Genomic DNA, 24,534 nt, shown 5'->3' on the forward strand with positions numbered 1-24,534 from the left:
TGGCTACTTTCACTTACTGTAACCTTTTCAAAGTTCATCCATGTTGTGGCACGTATTAGTACTTCATTTCTTTCTATGGCCAAATAATATACCATTGTATGGATAGACATAGATATCCATGCATCAGCTGACCAACGTTTGGGTGGTTTCCACTTTTTGGCTATTTTGAATAATGCTGCTGTGAATATTCATGTATCATTTATTTTTACTTGTATAGTTTTCTCTTTTTCCATCCTTATTATTTTTTTCTATATGTTCCTTCACATCTGATACACAACAGTTAGTGATTTTTTTCTTCTAATGCTCAACTGCATCAGATAAAGTTTTTTTCCCCCTTTTCTTCTGGAAACCTTTCTTATGGGTCTTCTTTCCTTCTGCTCTAATACGGATGGTTACCCTCAAATCTACTATGTAGCTTTTTTACTGGAATATTCTTTCAGTGTGTCAGAGCCCTTGTATCCTGGATCTTAGGCCATCCAGTTTCTCAGTTGATTCCCCTTTGAGGCTGAAGATGTGTGGGGCACCAGAGGGCACTTGAGGTCCAACTGCTCTGTGTACATGCAGGCTTTCAATTGACATCTCTCATCCCACCTCCAAAGCCTGAGCCTCCTGGGGCCCCTGGGTGAATGGACTGACTTCCCATTGGTAACCCCTCTGCTCTGCTTTTCATCTCCCAAGTGCGCATTAAAATCCCTCATACACAGAAGACTCCTCTTTAGTTCTCTTGTCCTTATGAGTTTATGCTGTCCTTGTTCCTTTACTGTCACTGGGAAAGGGTCTCTGGAGAGAGAAGGGAGGTAAAAATGTGGACTGAATGAGGACTTGATTTCAGTGATTGAGTGTGTGGTTCCTCAAAACCATTCTTTCTTACTTACAGGTTTTCTCCTTTCTTTGGGATTGGAATTTTAAATTCCCTGTAAGAAAAAATAATTGCCAATGTTTATTTTATTTTACCTGTTCATACTCGCAAAACATAGATGTCATTAAAAAATTATGAAAGCAAAAATGAAATACCAATAGTTCATAAAGGATAGGTGTGCACCAAGCCCAACAGGTGCTGGAATTAATTAGATGTGGAAGGGAGATTAAAGACATAGGGCCTAACTCAGTCCCGCAGGAATGAGGAAGCAGGTTCAGTGAGGCCACCTGACATGCTCGGGATCCCGCAGTTAATAGGTGAAAGGGAGTCACGAGGAGGACCCAGGAGCACTGGACTTGACTCAGTCCAGTGAACCTTTTATTGTACCCACTACCTCCCATATTACCCTTTAACCTTTGCTAGTCTTTCTATAAAGCCCTCAAGGAAGAATTCTGCAACCTCTCTAGAAGCATATTCCAGGACTTAGTGATCCCCATGGAAATTCTGTTAGACGTACAGTGTAACCAACCCTCTTGGGACACAATTAAAGCCTGCTTCTTGTTTGTTTCTTTGCTTGTTTTACCGTGTTTCCTTAGTAAAGATAGAGTCTCTGGTACGATTAGATTTGATGACTATCAAGTCATTCCTCATTTTTTATTTCTTTAGGACTACAAACGAGGTAAGTAGTAGCCACCTCTCCAGGCTATAAAGCTGAAGTAAAATAACATGCGAGAGTGCCTGGTATGAAGCATGGCATCCTATAAATGCCAGGAACCATGCTTTATTTTCCTTTAAAGCAAAGCTGTCATATGAAAAATTGCATTGCTATAAAGCAGGTATATGATATATCTAGGGTCATTCTTTGCTTTCTATTGGAATTGTTACACAACTTTGAATCAACTTTGACTTATAGACATTTTGTCAGGAGCTTTTGAATAAAGTCCACCTATAAGAAGCTGGTTGGTGTTGGATATAAGAGGTGAATTTCAGTGCGGCTCCTCTCTGGATGTGTTCAGTTCCACTTCAACCTCCTGCACTGACTCAGACCCTGCTATGCCACATTTATCATGGTGTTTCCCATATGCATGAATTGCTTTATCCACCAATTGCCTCTGCATAACACTTCATTCTTCCAAGGAAACTCGTGTTAGGAAAATTGTGTTCAAAAATTTCTCTCTCTTCTTTATTCTTAAATTCCTCGTTCTTGATTTTTTGCAACTCTTTTTGTAGTTTTGTTCCTTTTGTGGCATGTGCTTAAGTAAATTATGCTACATCAGTTTGGTGATCCATAAAACTAAAAACAACTGTAGACATCAATTAGCTTTTATTTTAAAGACAAGGAAACTGGGGACCAGAAAGGAGGAAAAAGTTGCTCAAAGTCCCACAGCTAATTTATGTCCCAGTGCTCCTGACCTCCTATACTGCCACTGCATCTTAACTGCCTTCCACTGAGCTACACTCATTTGTTCCAAACTATTATTCTTGTATATCCAGGCCATTTAAAATTCTGTATCCAAGATTCATTTAGGGGATGACTGGGTGGCTCAGTCGTTAAGCGTCTGCCTTCGGCTCAGGTCATGATCCCAGGGTCCTGGGATCAAGTGCCGCTTCGGTCTCCTTGCTCAGCGGGGAGCCTGCTTCTCCCTCTGCCTGCCGCTCCCCCTGCTTGTGTACTCTCTCTCTCTCTCTCTCTGACAAATAAATAAATAAATAAAATCTTTAAAACGTTTATTTAAAAGCACAAAGTTCATCATAAATCTTTAAATCACTTATTTTCCCTTCTTCAGGTTTCTATTTTGAAAAATATCAAGCCTACGAAACTTGAAAGACTAGTGCGATAAACCTGTATAATCCTTTGCCTAGATGAATCAGTTGTTGTTTTTGCCACATTTGCTTGTATAGTATATAAAACACAGATATGTATGTATGGGTGCAGAGGGAGAGAGAGACTAGAATGCTTTTCTTTCTGAATCATTTGAAAGTTGCAAATATCATGACACTCCACCCCCAAGTATTTAGCATGCATGTCCTAAAAATAAGCACACTGTCTTACATACCACAATACCATTATTATATCCAAGGAATGTAACATTTTAAAAAAATGTTATATTTTTTTAAGGGGGGGAGAGAGAGAGAGGCGCATGGGGGAGGGGCAGAGGGAGAGAGAGAATCTTCAGTGTGACTCCACACCCAGTGTGAAGCCTGAGGGGGGGGCTGGATCTCACGACCCTGAGATCATGAGGTGAGCCGAAATCAGAGTTGGACACTTAATCGCCCCAGGAAATTTAACATTGATACAATATTATCTAATATCCAGCCCCTTTCAAAGGCCCCTAATTGTCCCAAGTATGTCCTTTAGAGGTGTTGCATTTAGCTTTGTGTTGGTTACCTACGAATGTGTAACGAATCAACCTGTAAATTGGTGGCTTACAACTATACCTATTTATTAACTTATTTACTTATTTATTTACTTACTTATTTGATTTACTTACTTATTTATTTACTTACTTACTGGCTGACAAGACAGTTCTTCTCCACATGGTATCAACAGGGGTCACTCATGTCACTACATCCAGCTGCAGCTGGGGTGGACGGGCTGGAGGGTCCAAGAAGCCCTCCTCACATGTCTGGGATTTGGGTGCTGACTGTCAGCTGGGTGCCTCAGTTCTTTCCCCTGTATTCTCTCTCTCCCCATGGCGTGTCATCTATATGATCTCTAACCATGAACTCTCGCTCCAGTAGGAGAGCCTGGACCCTCTTCTAACATGGCAGCTGGGTTTGGAGCGAAAGCCGAGGCTGCCAGGCCTCGTGAGGGTTAGTCCTGGAACTTGCACAGCATCTGTGGCTTTTTATGGATCACAGGTCCAAAAGCCAGCCCAGCTTCGAGAAGAAGTAGACTTTACCTCTTGATTTGGAGCAGCAGGGAGGTACAGGGAGCCAGAATTATTGGCGACTGTCCTTGGAGACTATGCTCTGCAATTCTTTTCCTTCCCTTTTCTTTTTATAATTTTTCTTTTTTTCTTTTTTAGAGAGAGAGAGAGAGAGAAAGAGAGAGAGGTGGGGGAGGGGCTGAGGGAGAGGGAGAGAGAGCATCTTAAGCAGACTCCACGCCCAGCACAGAGCTCGACGTGGGGCTGGATCTCACGACCCTGAGACCATGACCTGAGCCGAAACCAAAAGTCAGATGCTTAACTCACTGAGCCACTCAGGTGTCCCTTTGCCTTTTTTTTTTTTTAACCTGTGTTCGACTATTTTTTTTTCTATTGATTGATTGATTGATTGATGTAGTGTTCCATGATTCATTGTTTGTGTATAACACCCAGTTAAAATGCCTTTCAGGACATTGCCATTTTTGAAGAGCTCAGACCAATTGTCCCATAGAAGTTTCACAATCTGGATTTATCTATTTTCTCATGACTAGATTCAGATGAAACATTTTTGGTGAGAACACTATGTAAATGTTTATGCACTTTCACGGGAGGCACAGTGTTAGTTTGTGCTATTGTTAGTTGTGCTAAGTTTGATCACTTGATTAAGGTGGTGACTGTGTATTGTGATGATATCTTTTCCCTCCATAATTATTAGTAATACATGATGTGATACTTGGCTTCATGAAGTGACTTTCCCAGGAAATTTGCCCCTAATTGTTTTAGCACTCAGTAGTAATACTTGCCTGAATCATTTATTGCATGAGTAGTTATAAATTGGTAATTTCAGAAATTCTATCATTCCTTCCAATTTATTAGCTGGCTGGCATTCTTCAGCTTGTCCTCGCATACCTTCTCCCCCCCTCCATTATGTTTTGTTATTATCTTATACAGCATGGATTACAAAAGCAAATGTGTTATAATCCATTAACATCATTATTATCTGTGATGTTCAAATTGTCCCAAATTTGGCGGGTGAAAGACCATTGGGGCTGACTCCCCTACATTTTTGACATGTCCCCATCAGTCTTGCACACTTTCTTTCTCTATGACACAAAGCAATGTTCCAAGAAATAAGCATGTTTTTTAATCCTATTATCTGTGTCATTCACAGTTTTCAACAGACTGGATTCTTTCTAAATCTTTGAGGGAAATTACTATTGTTCATCTCCAAAATGCCGTGAGATTTTCTTCATAACTTGTGCATCTAGGGTAACCAACCATTCCAGTTTCCCCAGGACCAGTGGGCTTCCTGAGACGAAGGACTTTCAGGTTTAAAATCAAGAATGTCCTGGGTGAACCAGGATGAGTTAGTCACCCTTTGTGCATCAAAACCTTTCATTTCAAAATGGGGCTGCCTGGGGGCATCTGGGTGGCTCAGTCTGTTAAGCAGCCAACTCTTGGTTTTGGCTCAGGTCATGATCTCAGGAATCTTGGTTTCAGCTCAGGTCCTGATCTCAGGGTCCTGAGATTCATTGAGCCCCCTGTTGGCTTCATGCTCAGCGGGGAGTCTGATTTCCCTCTCCCTCACCTTCTACCCCTCCCCCGACTCGTGCACTCGCTCTCTTTCTCTTTCTCAAATAAATACATCTTTAAAAATAAAATAAAATAAAATAAAATAAAATAAAATAAAATAAAATAAAATGGATCTGCCTGTAGCTTCATTACATTTTTCAAGATTTTGTTGCATATACTTAAAATAAATTTATAAAAACTTCAGGTAAACAGGTTACACAATTATGTACAATACACTTTTACTTAAGGTCTTATGACAAACCCATATTGAAATGAAACATAAAAAGACCAAATGAAAAGAAAATTAAAAGAATTTTTTAAAAGATTTATTTATTTGAGAGAGAGAGAGCATGCAAGCACGAGTGGGAAGGGCAGAAGGAGAGGGAGAGAGCATCTCAAGCAGACTCTGAGCTGAGTGGGCAGCCTGATGCAGGGCTTGATCCCACAACCCTGAGATCACAACCTGAGCCAAAACCAGGAGTTGATGCTTAACCAACTGCGCTATCCAGGTGCCCCTAAAAGAATTCTTTAAAAATTAAAAGGAAAATAAGATAGATCGGCTACTGGCTGCCTCCATAGGTTCTAAGTAGGCCGTTTATGCAGAAAATATTTATAATGTGTTATGGAATAATTAAACTAATGGTTAGAATACTCTAGTTCTGTGTAGTAGATTTTAGAGAGCTTTTCCAGTTACCTTCTTTATTCTTACACGAAGTCTACAGTGTAGGCAGGATACTGTCCTGTTATTATTGCTGAGAAACTGAGATTCAGAGTTACAATATCAGAAATTAGAAGCAAGAGCTAGGAGCAGCATATAGTTCCCTGATTTTCTGTCTTGCTTTTTTTTATTACAGTACAATTGATCAATCAATAAACAAACAACACACATGTATCAGAGCCTAAACAAAGGTGAGGAGGGCTTTAAAAACTAAGAATATGCTTTAAAAGATACCATCTTATTTGTATATTTGAAAGTTGCTAAGAGAGTAGATCTTAAAAGTTTTCATCATAAGGAAAAAAAATCATTACACCTTAAACTCATGCAATGTTACATGTCACTGAATTTTAAAATTTATTTTTTATTTTTTTAATGATTTTTCAATAAAACTGGAAAAAACACTTTTTACAGAAAGAGAAACATTCTGCAAACTTGACCAGAATAAATAAATTTCTTCAGGAGTCCTAAATCTCTTTTGCTTAAGAACTAACTTCACCATCTGGCAACTGCTGAGGGAATGGGTCCATCTGTCTCTCTTTATTTGGTGCCCTCACCTGGCAAGGACCTGGGGCAGTTGTTTTAAAAGCTCATTTCAAGTTCATTCTATTGGCATCACACAAGCTTGCGTATCAGGGTCACTGGGTGACCCATGGGTAATGATCTCCTTTCTTGGTCCTGAGAAGACACCACATCTGGTGGCAGACTTTGTCTTTGCAATGGGTCATGTGTAAGATAACTAAAAGCTTTCTTGCAAATAGTCCAAATTCTGATACTTTAACCTCTCGGAGGAGACTATTAAAAGTAGAGATAAATGTTCATAAAACTTCCCAGAAAACATAAAGAAATTTTTCCAGGAAAAGAAAGTTTCAAATTACACAGACCCTTCCAATAATACACTTTTGGGGGGATAAGTAGGGATAATGTTGGTGGTGAATTATTGTTTTAAGTGCTAACCAAGAAGACAGATAAAAAGTCTGAGATAGGCTTTAAGAATATAATATGTCCTTATCAAATCCTAAGAGTGATGTCTATGTTTATGTATGACCTAGCCCCCACCATGACCTCTTATCTGTTGACGCCCATCTGCTCCTCATTTCCTCCTGGCTCTCATCATTGTCTCCCTATGGCACCTCCAAAGGACACGAGAAGCACTTTTACTATGGGCCTTTGTCCTCTCCTCTTTTTCTACCTGGCACCGTCTTCCCCCAAATATCCACAAGGCCAGCTCCCTCAACTTCTTCGTATTTTCTCAGATATTTCCTCAGTGAGCCTACCCTGACCATCTCATTTCAAATTTCAGCCGTACCAACAAAGCCCATCCACCATGTCCTGCACTGTGCATCTCCTTGCCTAGCTCTATTTTTTTCCATACCACTTATTACTTTCTTACATAGTTATAATTTCCTTTTCTTATTGTGTTTTCATTTTTGCTTTCATATTAAAGCATAGACTCCATGAAGGCAAGGATTTGTGTCCACTTCGCTTCCCACTGCACCCCAAATTCTTCAATACAATTTGATGATTGGATGAATGTCTGTGAGAATGCATCTTTATGCCTGATTAAAATAGTACCTTAACATTAAAAACTTAAAAAAAAAATCCCAATTTATATTTCTTATTATAAAAGTAATATAGGCTACAGCAGCAAAATCAAACAAAACAGAAATGTATAAAATAAGGAGAGAACATCTGCCTTTTATCCTCACGCGTGTCCCTGGAGATAATCTCTGGAAATAGTTTGATATGCTTTCTTCCTGATGTTTCTCTTTGATTCCTCAAATATACATATTTGAATGTCTATATTTGGTATCACTTAATATAGCTTGTTCATCTTTCCAAGTCAGTGCTCTGGTTTTTCTTTTTAATAAGTGTATATTTTTGATTGTGTGTGCTATAGTTTGTTGATGGGCATTTATGCTACATGAAATATTTTTCTCTTAGAAACAATGATGCAATAAACACCTGACATGTAAGGATGTAGGTATTTGTCCTAATATTTCCACAGATAGAGCTCTTTAAAAGTATGTACATTTAAAATTTTAAAATAGTCTCCCAACATGTCTTCTAAAGAGCTTGTCCCCACTTTCACCACTTCGAACATTGCCAGAGCCTGCTTATTTCTCCCGCCTTGCAGGTATTTGTTTCACTCATTGCCAATTTTATGGAAAAAATAGTTTTTCTCTTTACTTACCATTTCCTGGCTGTTGGTTAAATTGAATGTCTTTATACATGATTACAGCTATGGGCATTTATTCTATAAATTGTTTATTTGAGTTGTTTCCCATTTTTTTCTAATAGATTATTTGCTTTTTCTTGAGTTTTTATGTATTAGATTGTATCCCTTTGCTGGTTAAATGGGTTATACAATATTTCAATCTGTCCTTTATCTTTGCACATTTCACTGTACAGCAGCTTAAGATATTTACATTATTAAATCATCAGTCTTTTTCTTTATGAATTCTAAGATTTGGGTCTTTCCCTACCAGAAACTGTATAAAAAATATCTTAGGTTTTATTTAGAACATTCTTGGATTTATTTTGGTTTGGCAATTTCATCTGGCTAGAATTTATTTTGTGTATCTTTGAGGTAGGGAATCTACATTTATTTGTTCTTAATAAACAACCATATTTTCAACTCAAATAATTAATTAAGCCAATCAATGTTATTCCCACATTTTAAGATGCCGCTTTTATGTTTATAAGTTCACATATATTCATGGGTTTTTTTCTGGACTCTCAATACTATTCCATTGATATATTTGTCTTTTCTGTGCCTGCATCACACTATTTTAATTAGTGTAAGTTCAGAGTATATTTTGATATTAAGCAGAGCAAGTTCAGAAGAAAAAAATTTGAATATTTTTATTTTTCTTTCTTTCTACATTGCCCTTTCCCAACCTAACTGCAGTCTCTCCAGTTTGCTATGGCTGCGCTGATTTCTGTGTTTATCTTGGCTCTTCAAGATCTCATACTTTACATTCTTATGCACTATAGCCACTTTCCTCCTCCTTTGAGGCTAGACCCCATTTGGTAAGAGCAGTGTTGTTATTAAGATTCTGAAGGATTTAAATGGCATCTTTACATGCCAAGTGAGGTAGACTTTGAATAATTAATTGACAGATGACAAATTTGGGTAATTTGATCATTTCCAGCTCATCAGGCTAAAAGGTAAAACAACTCTCAGGACATCTTCCTGCCTCATTCTCCCAAATTCTCCCATTTCTATTTACTCATTAGGACATGACCAAATTCTCAGTCTGTGCTGAATAAGAAGAAAAGAAAAGAAAAGAAAAGCCATAGACCATACAGCATCTCCATTCACTTTAGCTATTTACGTGAACTGCTTACTATATAGCTATGCCATCATTTGGCCAGGTAAGAACAGTGATCTATTGTGCAGAATAAGAATTGAATTTTATACTATAATACTGTCTGCTTTCTTAATAATAATAATAATAAAATACTATATTTGTAATGTACTTTAAAATTTTCCAAGTGCTTCCATTCACGATATAATTCCAACAGACTCTTCAAAATAGGGTTTCACGTGACATAGGATAGCTATGGGTCTATTTACAGGAATTTCAAGCAAACTATATCTTGGGAACCCTGAATACTAATTAAAGTTAAATTTAATAATGAAATGTTAGAAGGAAATAGTTTTTTAAATTGTATTTCCAAAATGAAAGTGGAGTTTTGGTTTCTGAATTTTTACTGAAATAACATGATGACTTTGGCTGTAATTTTTCCTCTTTTCATACAGGGCTTTTGATCTAACATGGGATGTCTCCCCTCCTCCAATCCTGCATTGAACAGTGATTGTTGACTGCTAGGTCCTTTGACTGTGGGGTTGGATGTGGACTCTAGACTCCCCTGCTGTTGAACATAACAAACAAGCTGACCATGAGATTCCAGATGTTTCTACTTCTTTTTGTTTAAGACTATTGGACCTCCCAGGAGCAAACGTCAGCATGGTTGAGTGGTAGACCCTGTCCCCTTCGTGTTGGGAACAAAATTTTAACCGTGTGGCATTGCCAAAAATTTAAATGTGGGTCTCTTGGAGCAGAAGGGTCTCACGGATGCAGAGCATCAACTTGCACGGCCAGTGATAGCAGTCAGAAATTAAAGTACGCTTAGAAAACAGCCTAGGTTGAAAGACAGCTGTACTGATTTGATGCTGTAAATGGGCTACATGAATTTTTACGCCGAGCTCTGACTGATTGTGATTTTTAAAACGGGATGGGGACGGGAAGGAGGTTATGGGGAGATTGAAGTAGAAAATTGATGGCACCTAATTGGGGTAAAGAGGACGCCTAATAGAGATTCTGCCTGGAGAGAAAAGGGAAGGCTGGTGGAGAGAGTCATCAGGTGTTTGGTTTGATGAAGCTCATTGTTTATCTCATTTACTCTGCTCGTCATCCCAAATGTGCATTTGGAGCTCAGGCAGCAAGAACTGGTTTTAAAATGAGAAAGCCTACTTAAAAACCCATTGACAGAAACAGAACTTTTGAAAAACAATCCCTTCACGGACTCATCACATTTTAGTGGTATGTGGGCTTTGAGGTCAATGCCATGGAATGAATTAATCTCCTCAAGTACATACAGGCTTACATCTGAGTTTAATGTGGTTGTTTTAGACCGATGGCTTATTAATCCATGGCTGTTTTCATAATTTTATTTTTTTTGGTCTTGAAACAGACAGTCCTTTCTAACAAGCCCTCTAAACTTCTACTTAAGATTCCACTAAAACCGCACTGAGGCAATTAGTGAGAGGACTTGAGAATTATAAATGGTCCTCACAGTGGTAGTTTGGCATTTGGGCTTTTGAGGGAAGGAAGGTGTGCTGCTTGGGTTATTTTCTGGTTGCCACGCAAAAGACATGCAGAACCATTAACAATGCTAATTTTAAAAGCCAATCAGTAAGATGAATTAAACTGAGCCGTGGAATTAATCTTAAGAGTGCTTTGCACAGAGACGTGTATGGATACTAAACAATGGCAAAAGACAGAGGAAGAAAGTAAAATACTCCTTCATTTCAAGACTATTTTCAGGCCAAGGGCAAATGTTTCCTAGTGTGAAACTGTTGCTTTTGATTTTCTGGACTGAAGAACTGATATCGTGTGCCTCCACCCCTATATCCCCCTAGTCTGTCGGTTCACTATTAAAGTTGAGTTTTCACTGGGCTGAAAACCGCTTGTACCTTGGCCATTTGACTTGCCAGCATTCTGCTCTCCTGTGGAAAATGTGGATCTTCAGCCACATAATGTCCTTCCATTAGCGATGGCGGCTCTCCAAAGTAGGGCTGTGGTTTAAACACAAATGGGCAGTGCGGGCCAAAATGAATGCAATTTTGAGTCTACTATCTTTAAAAGGTGGATCTGGAGGCAATTTAGTGAGTGTAAATTACAATTGACTTTGGAAGAAATAACTCATACACTTGAACCTCCTCAGATGTGTAGCCAATAGGGGGTAGCCAGACTAACATGAAATTTTACACATCCATCAGCTAAAGAAGAGATCCAAATGTAAAAATCTAGCTATCATATGGATTTGTAACACCCCCTGGAGGACTTGCGGCCCACAAATCAATGAATGGTTTATGCTGAGCCAAAAATGTACTTTCATGGCGCTTCTCATTTTCCTTAACTGTTTCAGAACACCATATGTGAGGGGCTCAGCAGCCTGGGAATTGCTCCTGCAGAAGGCTCTCCTCTGCAGTGAGGGGGCACCCTGTAAGGCAGCCAAAGGCATGTTGTTGGTGAGCTCCTTAGCTTGACAATAAACTGCATTTAGTTACTTTAAACATTAAGCTGGGGAGACATTTTCTGCCGTACAGGTGTTTTGGTCCGTGGTACTCTAGAAGGCATCAGATACGCTACATACTACCACTGATTTTCTTCACTGTTATGTTACTAATCAGTGGTGGATGAAAACAATCTGATTTTGGTTACTGTCTTGTTCTCTTCTGTGTGTGCGTGAGACCTGTTCGTCATCTTTGCTTGAATCAGCAGCCAGAAATACTTATGCATTCACAGGATTTCTTCTCTCTCCCTGTGTGTTCCCTATTTAAGATTGCTCAAGAGAAATGTATTTAATGTTAGCTCTGCATATGAGTAAAAAGGACATTTTTTGTAGCCAAATTTTTAAAGCGTCAATAATTAAATTATAAACAGCAAGAACTGTTTATTAACAAGTAAGTGAATAAAATGCAGGTCATTTCTTTTTGGATAATGCTGTTGTCTAAGGTGATAAAAATGATAAATTCTTGTGCCTATTTTGAGAAGGCAGTCTGATGTTTATGTGTCTTGAGTACTGACATTTTTCTATTCAGCAGACTTTAATGAAAACATCTTCATTGCTTGCATGAAGAAATAGCCAACTAAAAGGTTCAAAACAAAAGCTTATGTGGATTCTATGTAGACTATTCTAAACAAGTAGGTGTGGAAGAAAATGTTTTTCATTTATGGTGGTGTGAGACTTGGGATTACAAGTTTGCACCGCATTTTATGTGTATTTTTATATAAATATATAAAACCTTAATATATATGTAATATATATGTCTATAATATATATAACCTTTTTGTTGATGTTGTTTGTAATCTCAGCATTTCAGTTAGAAATTGCATCTAGCCACTTGTAACTGGGATCTGAACAGCAACACAACTGTAGAAAGAGAAATTAGAGAAACGATTCCATTTATAATAGCACCAAAAACCATAAGATACCTCGGAATAAACCTAACCAAAGAGGTAAAGGATCTATACTCTAGGAACTACAGAACACTCATGAAAGAAATTTAAGAAGACACAAAAAGATGGAAAAACATTCCATGCTCATGGATCGGAAGAATAAACATTGTTAAAATGTCTACACTGCCCAGAGCAATCTATACCTTCAATGCCATCCCGATCAAAATTCCGATGACATTTTTCAAAGTGTTGGAACAAACAATCCTAAAATTTGTATGAAATCAGAAAAGACCCCGAATTGCCAAGGAAATGTTGAAAAAGAAAAACAAAGCTGGGGGCATCACGTTGCCTGATTTCAAGCTATATTACAAAGCTGTGATCACCAAGACAGCATGGTACTGGCACAAAAAGACATATAGACCAATGGAACAGAACAGAGAACCCAGGTATGGACCCTCAACTCTATGAACAGAGAGTGGTTTAAACACATCAGGGCACTCATTTTTCTGAAAGAATTCCGAGGTTTGAGGTTCGGGCTAGCATGGTGGCTTCATCGTGTCACCAAGGATCCAGGGTCTTTCTAGCTTTTGGCTCTGCCATACTTATGGTAGGGGGTGTAACCCTGCTCTCATATGCTCAGGATGGCTGCCCCTGCTCTAGCCAGCCTCACACCTCACACTTTCAGGTGAGAATATGGAGGCCAAGGAAATATTCAAGTTGAGTCAACATCTTTAAGGGCTTTCCCAGCGGCCCCACCCAGGGCCTTCCATTTAGATCTCATTGACAAGAACTTTCTCATATGACCTGCTGCAAAGGAGGCTGGGAAAAATAGATTTTTAGCCAGACACATCGAAGCCCCAAATATCAGTGTTATGTGAGTACGAACCCTTGAATAGGCAAGTAGTGCTGTTTGCCACAGCTGTATCGGGTAATTTAAACTTCTACTCTCATAGAACATGCTAGGAAACATAGCGACTGCCCAACATGCTTCTTTGTAGAAACCTTTGCCCTTTCTGTTCCCTTTGCCTGAAAAACACTTCTCACAGAGTTGCGGAGCTTTATGCTTTTTTCAAGTCTCTGCTTAAATTTTACCTCATCACTGAGATCTTCCCTGACATCTGGGAATGGATCCCGGTTTCGCAGGATCTGAAGTTTACACCATTTGGGAGACAGAGAGAAAACTGTAAAAATCAAATTAGATACTTACATTTGAAAGTGAGTGTTGGTTTAGAATGAAAAACCTCCTGTTACGCAATTAAGAAGCTTATAACCACTACTTATATCACAAAATCCAAAAGAATAGCATAGTAAGTTTTATTAATTAATGACTAAACACACCTCTTTAAAGCTCTTTTCCCCAATATTTTGACTGTATATCCTTTGATCCCCTCTATACGTAACAACAACTTTAGATTTTCTATAAAGAAAATAGAAAGATATCCCAGCTTTTTCTGTAGCATGGTTATAAAACATTTTTTATCATTGATAGTTTATAAAAATTCCTTTCAGCTTCTAAACAACTTGTGATTGGTAATATTGTGTAAATTTTTAGAACTGTCAAATTCAGGGAAACCTCTATCAAGTTTTTTTGATATATGAACTTTAAGATTTTAGGAAATACCAAATTTTCTTATGCATTGACTCACCTTAAATAGTCTTTGACTGAGACACTCATTACCTTGTTTCTTGTTGATGTTTTTCTTGTAGTGGTGAGTTATGCAGTAGTCTCCCCTTATCTGTGGTTTCACTTTCCATGGTTTTAATTACCCATGGCCAACTGCAGTCAAGAAGCAGATGAGGGGCTCCTGGGTGGCTCCATCAGTTAAGCATCTGACTCTTGATTTTGGCTCAGGTCGTGAGATCATTCCCCATGTTGGGCTCCATGCTGGGCATGGAGCCTCCTCAGGATTCTCTCTCTCCTGTGGATAAAGGGGGAGCTACTGTACACAACCTTATATTGTCTTCGTTGACATTGGCTTTTTGTGTCCCATTTATCAGGTGATTAATAATACCAAGACTATTTCAGACGGAGAGAAGGTCATGGGCAGATGTGGGGTCCAGTGAAGGCAAGGAGCCCAGTTTGGGGCGGTGCAGTGTACAGGTGGAGTGCTGCAAGAAGTAAGACCACGAAGATGTGTTGGAGCCAGATGGGACGATTGTCAAATGCTGGCATCGCTGAGGAATATTTTAAGTTGTGATTCTTTTAAGTTAAGGGATGGAAAGCTCCTTAATGAAAAATTAAGCACATGAAAAGTGATAAGCATTGTGTTGTAATTGGTATCAGAGTTGGACAATATAAAGTTGTGTACAGTAGCTCCCCCCTTTATCCAGGGGAGATAGGGTCCAAGACCCCTCCCCCCACCCAGCGGATGCCTGACACTGCAGAAGGTATGGAACCCTTTATATGCTCTGCATTTTCCTATGCATACATTCCTATGATAAAGTTGAATTTATAAATTAGGCACAATAAGAGATTAACAACAATAATTATAAAATAGAACAATTATAACAATATACTGTAATAAAATTTATGCGAATATGCAAATGTAGACAAATGCTCGAACAAATCTTAGTTCTAATGCTTACTGGTCTATGAAACCTTCCTAGCAGTATTATAAGCAGTAATGACACTGAACTACATAACTATATCTCACCAAAACCAAACTAAATGGATTTCTAGTTCATACCCCCCTTAGCTATACCCTAAATATGCCCAAGACCTACCAACACCACCCCACATGAGGCAAAGTGTGATGGAGGGGAAATGAGAGGAAGAAGATGGCAATGTAACCAGTTTCAGTTAAAACTTCATACATTTGCAAATTTTACAAAAGCATATTGGAAAGGGTGCATATCACTGAGGGCTTCAGTTTCATTAGCTTCACAGTAAATCCAGCTCTGTGATCACCCCTTTCAAAATTACACTCCTCTCCCCAGTACCCTGTTTCTCTCCATTCCCTTGGCTCTTCTTAAATTTCTCCACAGCACTTATGATATTATATGTTGTAAAACTATAATATTATCTATTTATTTGCCTACTGTTTGTCATTTAATCCACCTGACTAGGACATAAACCTCCAGGGTGAGAGGGACTTCTTTGCTGCCAGTGTATCCCAAGTGTGAGAAAAGTACGTGACATGTTGATCCTTGTTGAGTGAATGAAAACAATCAATGGCTTGTCTGTTTTGTTTTGTTGTGTTTTTGACTTCTAAGTCATATTTGGTTTATTCTGTGGATACAAACAAACTGGTCAAATGATTGTTTCTATGCTATATTTTGGCTTTCAGAAAGCAAAATGGGAAAATTGCTGGTGGGTAAGGGTGAGGAGACAGCCAAGGCAAAGAGAAAACTCAGTCATAATCAAAAAGTGAGTAAATGAAGTCCCATAAAAATTAGGCCATCTAAAGGAGCCCATGAGTAAGCAAGGCTCCATTTCTGACTTTCCAGGTCACTTAAAAAACTATTTCTGATAAGTGTGTCCTTTGAACCCTACAGTGAATTTATTTGTGTTGCACTTGAATATTTCAGACCTCTTGCTCCTGCTTGGTTCTCCTATCCAACATCTACACTCCACAGCCCTGGAGAGAGGCATAGCTTTATCTATGAGTCCCATAAAGTCTTAGCAAAGACTAAGTCTCGTGCTGATATGGATGTACTCTTGAAACAAGAAACCTGACTCTGTGTAGGCACTAATCATAACTTTGGTCTCCTACCATATAGAATTATTAAATAAAAAATTGAAAAGAACTTAAAATTTGCTTTTCCACCTTTTCTGTAATACTTTGTCAAATGAGGTGGAGTGGTCTGTCCCAACCAGAACTAGAACTCATCTGTTCTATTTCTTAGCCCATGTTCTTTTGCTATAATTCAGAGATAAAACTTGAAAAGGAAGAACCAAAAGAAAATGATGATGCACTTGCACTTATTTCAAATTTTTACTTCTGTGAAACTTAAGGTTTGGGTCAGGGAGGGGACTCTGAACAGCAAGCTTACATCTTCCTTTGCAGTGAAGGTGTTATTGGGGTGCCTGTGGACCTAGTGGCGTGATGCCTCCAAGAAATTTTCCAAGTAATTTTGATTAGCTTCAAAGCTTATGATAGAAAAATTTAGATATGCTTTTGTGGAGAGCAGTCTAATTTCCACAACTCATATCTACTCTTCAAATATTCCTCCTGAGATGTGGATTCTCGTGTTCAGAGCATTAGGTAAAGAGGACCCCATATATATTACTAAGAAATAAAAAGGGGTGATGTAAAGAAAATTGCATTTTCTTTTTTTTTTTAATTTTTTTTTAAAGATTTTATTTATTTGCGAGAGAGAGAATGAGAGACAGAGAGCATGAAAGGGAGGAGGGTCAGAGGGAGAAGCAGACTCCCTGCTGAGCAGGGAGCCCGATGTGGGACTCAATCCCAGGACTCCAGGATCATGACCTGAGCCGAAGGCAGTCGCTTAACCAACTGAGCCACCCAGGCACCCAAGAAAATTGCATTTTCATAAAAAGCAGCCTGCATTCTGTACTTTGTGTGGGGGAGAATTCATTTGTGGTTTTTTTGTTTGTTTGTTTGATTGGTTTTTTATGTTTGAAGTGGTCAGCCTTAAAAAAATAGGTCTAAAACTATGTTTTAAGTAACATTGCCTTTCTCTCCAATGCCAAAAATGAATGTATTGTTAAATAATCCAGTTGTTTATGAGCTTTCCTCACACTTTCCTTGCAGGCCTTCCACATCTAAATTTGTTCCATAGTACTCCCTCTGCTACAAAGGAAATAATTTGGTTAGAGTAGACCCAAGTTGTGCTGGCTGATTGGCTCACAGGGATTCTGCAATGAGTTTATCTGGGCCCCAATCTTCAAGAATCCACTCCTTCTTCCCTCTATTCCAGTGTTTTCCTCTGATACTCTTTATTAAATCCCTCTCATCCTTTGACCACTATGATTTGCCATAGCAAATGTCCCCAACTCAACCTAGGCCAATTATAACATCTTATCTGCCTGACTGGTTAATTGAGTCAAAGTTCTTCCCTGAGATTTTTCAAACTGCAATTGAGGAAAGAAAGCTTTTCTCTTTGTCCATGGAGCTTCAAACGTACAAGCTTGGCAACAGCCCTAAGCTTGCCTCCTACCGTGGGGAAAAAGCAGGACGGCAGAGGGAGAGTGAAGCCGAGATGAACCTAAAGACGAGCTGAGGAGTGCATTTCCTGAGATCAGGGCTACCATTGTCTTTTCTTTTTGGTTATGTCAGTTGATTTCTTTTCTCTCTTCCTTTTCTCTGTTCCTCCCTTCTTTCCTTTCCCCCCTTCCTCTTCAGGCTAGGATTTATGAATTTCCAGCCTCAGCAACCCAAGCCCTGATGGATGCAATAAATCAAATCATTTCTTCCTACTTGGTAGTCTAAAACTCAACACAGACATATGTAGGTGTTTTGTAACTCTAATATATATATTTTTTGAATAGAATTTTGCCACACAAAATTTTTGCTGTTGTTTAAATGTAAAAGTATTTGAAGGCAAAATATATTATGGTGTTTCCACCATTGGTCAAATTTTCTCAGAGCAGATTAACATTGTTAAGGGATCAAGAGGAGGAAGGCAGGAAAAGAGTCCTCTGTAGCATCCGTGCCATAGTCCTCCCAGAGCCACCTGACCATAGCATGGACATTGTCTGGAGCAGACAGGCAGGTTAAGGCTGGCTGTGGAACTGAGTTCTGGGGTGGGGCCCATTAAAGTTTGGTACTCAGAGTGGGGATGTGAAGGGATCTGTTATGTTCTGGCCCAGGGCTGATGAAAACTGGACTTTATCAGGTTAGGGAGATGATTCTCTCCCTTTCCCTAGATTCCTGGTGTAGGAATCTGGGTTCAGATGCTCCTGTGGTTTTCTTGTTGTTCCTCTTCCTGCCTTTTCCTCTACCAGGTTGGGCTTGTAGGTGCTATGTTCTCTTTGGTCACTCCTGCCCAGGGAGGAGAATTTCACTCCTTTTAAAAGCTATATGTTCTTTTAGTACCTTAAAAATAGCTTTCAGGTGGGAATGTAAAATGGTGCAGCTGCTATGGAAAAGAGTATAGAGAGTCTTCAAAAAAATTAAAAATAGAACTACCATATGATCCAGCAATCCCAGTTCTGGGTATCTAATCAAAGGAAATGAAAACAGGGTATTGAAAAGATATCTGTACTTCCATATTCATTTTGGTATTTTATTCACAATAGCAAAGAGGTAGAAGCAACCTAAATACATATTGATGGATGAATGACTAAAGAAAATGTAGTATATACACACAATGTAATACTATTCAGCCTTAAAAAAAGAAGGAAACCCTGTCATATGCTACAACATGGATGAAACTTGAGGACAAATATGCTAAGCAAAATAAGCCAGACACAAAAAGAAATATAAGGCATGATTTCACTTATATGAGGTATCTCAAGTAGTCAGACTCATAGAAACAGAAAGTAGAATGGTAGTTGCCGGGGCGCCTGGGTGGCTCAGTCGTTAAGTGTCTGCCTTCGGCTCAGGTCATTATCCCAGGGTCCTGGGATCGAGCCCCGCATCGGGCTCCCTGCTCGGCTGGAAGCCTGCTTCTCCCTCTCCCACTCCCCCTGCTTGTGTTCCCTCTCTCGCTGTGTCTCTCTCTGTCAAATAAATAAATTAAATAAAATAAAAAAAAGAATGGTAGTTGCCAGGGGCTATGGGGAGGAGGAAAAAGGTAGCTGTTGTTTAATGGGTATAGAGTTTCAGTTTTGCAAAATGAAAAAGTTCTAGATATCTGTGGCACAACAATGTGCATATCATTAACACTTGTGTTGCGCACTTAAAAATGGTTAAGATGGTACATTTTATGTTATGTGTTTTAATCACAATTTTAAAAAGTAGATTCAGGACTACCGTTCCTTACCTTAAGTAGGGATGGGGTACAATGTATTACATTCAAGAGTCCAGGCCTTCCTTTCCTTTGTCCTATGTTCACTCTGTTTCTATCTTGTCTTCCACAGATGAAATCATCTTGGATCTTGGGATTTCCCTCTGCAGAATCAGAAGGAGGTTAAGGAGGTGAGTAAGACAACCAGGGATGTAAGGAGGGAGCAGGAAGGTGTTGCTGCTTAAGGGTTTCTGAAGAAAGAAGGAGAGAGAGAAACTAGGGTGAGAAGATTGCATATGTTTGTATACACAAATAATATGTAGTATCTTTGGGCATCTTTGAGAATTTGTATCTATCGAGAGAATCCTTTTGAAACTTGCTTTTTGAATTCAATATTGTATTTTTGAGAGATTTTCATCTTATATACAGATCTTGTTCTATCATTTTAACTCCTCTATAGTATTCCTGTATGACTACCATAATTTATGTACCTATTTCCCTACTGGAGAACAGTTGGGTTGTTTGCAACTGAAAGCAATCCAGCCCCTGTGTGCATGTTCTTATCAGCCTACATAAGCACATGCCCATTCTGCTACTTCCCTCATGCAGGGACAACTACTGATGGATTGCCCTGACACCGAACATTCCTGGGGTAGACATTCCTATCAGGTCCCTGTTGTCAAAGTTGATGCACTTAGGCCACTTTCTGCCCCGGTGTCTGGCTTTTCCTTCTTCTTGGGGCTCTCCCCAAGTACTCTCTCCATCATCACGATCATGAAATGCTTTGATTCTTCCATCTTGCAGAAATGTTGTGCAAAGTGAATAAGGTACCTGAGTTTAAGTCTGGATTGAAATTTAGCCCTAGGACCTTTGAAATCTTGATGACAAGTTTAGAAGTAGGACAAAATATTATTCAAAAGCTGCAATTTTCCCCTTTTCCCAGAAGTGGGATGGAGAGTTGGCCACAGGTTGGCGCAGGCTGTCTCTTTGTCTGGGACGAGCTTTCAAATGACACATATAGTTTGGCAAACTTAAAATAGTGACTACAATTAGACAAGATGTTTGAGATCAGTGGTTCCAAGGAGCTCCAGATAAAAATATTCCATATCCTCTGAGTGGTAAATAGAGTAACATGTCTGCAAATTCTACTTCCTTGGGTCTTTTAAAATTTTTTCTATGCAGGTTTGAGACTGTTCTGTGCCTGAATAATGTCGTTACGACTTGTGGACATGGATTTTTTTTTTTTTAAACAGATATTGTCTGGTTGGAGCTTAGACATAGAAGCTAAAAGAGTTGTTGCCAGGAAGCACTTCGTGCAGCACTGCACACAAGCAGGGCAACTTTGGGGCAGAGTTGCCAAAAAATTATTTGTTGAATAAATGAAAGCGGGCTTTGTTGGGGTGCAGGACATTCTTTCCACTTCCTCATGGATTCTGGGGTCCTGTGAAGAGATCCATTAAAAGGAGCTGTAGTAAGGATTCCTTGTGGCTTGTGAGCAGGAGAGCAGGGATCCCAGAGAAACAGAAATAAGAGGACAGAGGCAGCCCTCTGGTTGTGACGGGGGGGAACCTTTGGTTAGCAGACACAATCACCTCTTCGGGGACTTCCAGAAATAATTGGGAGACATTTTCTAGGGGCACAGAAATCAATCAGGTGAAGAGACATTGTAATTTGAACACTGAGCATTAATTCAACCTTAGTGATACTCACAGGCTGTTGATGAACTTGTGCTGGTAAGGAAGCCAGACCGTATAGTTCTGTTCTTTTTTCTTTTGAGGAGCAGTGTTTAAAAAAAACGGCTATGTTTCCTCCTGTCCTTATGCACAGAAATCCTTTGGAAAGTGGTGAATTCTGCAGGGAGGGTTTTAGGCTTGTAAAGGAAGTAATTATAGAATAGAAATGGGAAAAGATTTTTAGCTGGCAATCCCAAAGGAGTTGAGTTATAAATGTACTTCATATATATTTTGAATTTAATTCCTTACCTTTTTGTCTAACCTGAATGTTAAAAGTTTGGGGGAGGGGGTAGGAAAGGTCAAATTCAAACCCCTTTACGCTGTCTGAGTTTGGGGTTTCACATAGATTTTTATAACGTTTTAATCCAAGTATATACTTTTAAAAATCCTTGAATAATTTTCTTTTTTGATAACCTAATTATTAATTGAACCGAGATGATGTATTTTACTTTTGACTGCATTGACTAGATTTCTCAAATGCATTTGGCATACATAGACGATGAATATGTAGTATTTCTATCCTTGAGGGGTAGGAGATAACCTCATTACTTGTCTGGATCACTTTGGACTTTAAAGTCCTAATTTTTAAAGGTATTGGTTTATTGTTGCTTTTAATTTCATTTTGAATTATAAAGCTCTCTGAGACCTTGCTGAAGAAGGCTGTGTGAATTTATTATATTGTTCGTATTACCGGTCATACATTATCCATGCAGTATTAAGGGGAAAACCAGGAGAGATAAGTAAGGTTTTAAAGCAAGAGACTCATTTACAAGAACCAAACCTTAGAGCCTCTTCTTTTTCCTCTTTTTTTCCCCTCCAGTTCCATCATTTTTCTGCCTCTGCCTTGTTCTGTTAGCTTGTTAACAGTATAGTTTCTATAGCAACACCTATTGGTTGTTGTAATAATGGAAGCCACAGCAAGATCTCCTGCAGAGAAATCCTGGATGCTGACAAGATCAACTCATATTTTCTTTGTCTGGTGTTTTCTATTTCTTGTTGGAATGACCCTTTTAGCAGAATATAAAAGATCTGTACTAATTACCTGTGAAATAAACAGCTGAAGTCAGGCAGCCCTGCCGGCACGTTGGATGTTAGTTTTATTCCAGTGATGGTGAAATGCAGCCTGAAGGAACAAGCCGATTTCTATTACTATAAATTTTACTAGCTAGTGCGGTTGTAACATGAAATAAAATGAAGGTCAGTCCACTTCTTCCAATTTGAGTTAAAAGGCTTTATTTAGAGACAGTTTTCCATGTACTCAGGTTTTAGCACTTCATCAAAATAGCAAGAGTAAATGTCTGATGTTATTTTGATGTATGATTTGGAATAATAGATTAAAAATAAAAATAAAATGGTGAATGGTAATTCTGACACGACAGGTTTGGATAACCATTATAGACCACCACTTAGACAAAATCCCTCTTTTGTCTCTGTTTTTGGAGCTACTGGGTACAAATTTTTCTATCTAATATTCCTTTCCTGAATTGTTCAGATAACTGCAGTGCTTTTCCATTTGCCTTATAGGACATATTCATACCTGTCAACTTAAAATGGGAGGAATTGAGAAGTTACGGGTTTTCTTTATTGTGAATTTACCCATTGTACATAATTAACCAAAAATAAAGTATTATTGCTTAATGTTTAATCCCAGGTCCTTGGTGAGTTGAGGATCTTTGGCCTTATTTCTTATCTATTCCAGCTTCCTTTTGGGGTCTTCCTGATTTCCAAGTGAAGACATCTATTTATTATTGTTTGTTTGTTGATTTGTTTTTAGAGAGAAAGAGGGAGAGAGAGGGTATGAGTAGGGGGAGGGACAGAGGGAGAGAATCTTCAAGCAGACTCCCCGCTAAGCCTGGAGCCGGAGGCGGGGCTTGATCTCACCACCCATGAGATCATAACCTGCTGAAACCAAGAGTCAGATGCTTAACGAACTGAGCCATCCAAGTGCCCTTTTATTATTGTTTTAATGACATCTTCCTTCTTATGAACAACAAGAAAAATCAGCATTAAGTTGGGCTCTTTGAAAATCTACATTAATTCTTTCTGGGTGCAAACCATCTATTTCATAAATTTAAATAGTTTTTAGGGTTTTAAAAAGTTGATTCATCTTTCAATAGTTTAAACATAAAATATCACTTAAATTCTTAATGCCTAGATGTCAAAAGCACTATTAGATGGCCATGCTTTTTGATTTCAATTATAGACATTAAATATGTAAAGTGTTTAATTAAATTGAAACCCAGAAATTGTCAAAGAGGACAGGGCCAGAATTATTGTTTCCCTTTCCAATTTCTTTCATATTTTTGTATTTAGAGGAAGTTTTAATGTCTACCTAGCAAATTGCTACAGTTTTCCAAAACTGTCATCTCTTTAAAATACATAGACGCACACACACACACACACACACACAAATACATACATACATCTATAGAAAAATATGGTAATGTTGGGCTGTGAATGTTGGGGTTAAGGAAGAGTTTTGTTTTCTTCTTAATGCTTTTTTGCATTTTTTCCAAAATGTATTCATTGAGATTATCTTATTTTTATAATTAAAAAATATAAGGAAAAACTTCTTGGTAAAGTTAATTATGGTAAATGCCTTCCCACTAGGCTTCATAAATTCTGGTCAGCCTCTGAGTGTTATTTCATCCTGAAAATCTAGTAAATCTCATCTCCAGCAGAATGAGTAGTTATGTTAGAGATAATAAGGAAAAAAGCGTTAAGGACTCTGCCACCTGAATCTCAATGAAAACTATCTTGAACCCTACATATCCCTTATTTAAGGTACAAAGACACCCAGATTCAAAATCCCATGTGTGGTTTAACATGCGTCTAAAAAGTGCTCCACCACACACTCTTTAGAAGAATATCAGACGTAACCTTAGGCTATATCTGCTATTCCGATTCATCAGGGTATCTCTAGAGCACTTGTTTATTCGCTTGCTTAATCATAGCCTTTAAATGCAAATGTTTCTTAGGGCTTGGAATCCCATCTGGCCTGAAGATCAGCTGATACTGGCTCCAATTCCATAATCTTGAAATTAATCTGTGACCACAACCTGCATATTTCCAATTTCCATAGCTATTAAAGCTTCTCTCCATTTAGACCAAGTCTCCAGTTATTTGATTCCTCCAACTTTACCCAACTTGTCACTAGTGTCTCCCTTGGAGCCCATTTTTCTAAATGCCTCAGTTAGTGACTCCAGCGCTTTGCTTCTTCTCCCTTGACTTGTTCACCCAC

This window comes from Halichoerus grypus, chromosome 9 (genome assembly GCF_964656455.1).
Source record: "Halichoerus grypus chromosome 9, mHalGry1.hap1.1, whole genome shotgun sequence".
NCBI lineage: Eukaryota > Metazoa > Chordata > Mammalia > Carnivora > Phocidae > Halichoerus > Halichoerus grypus.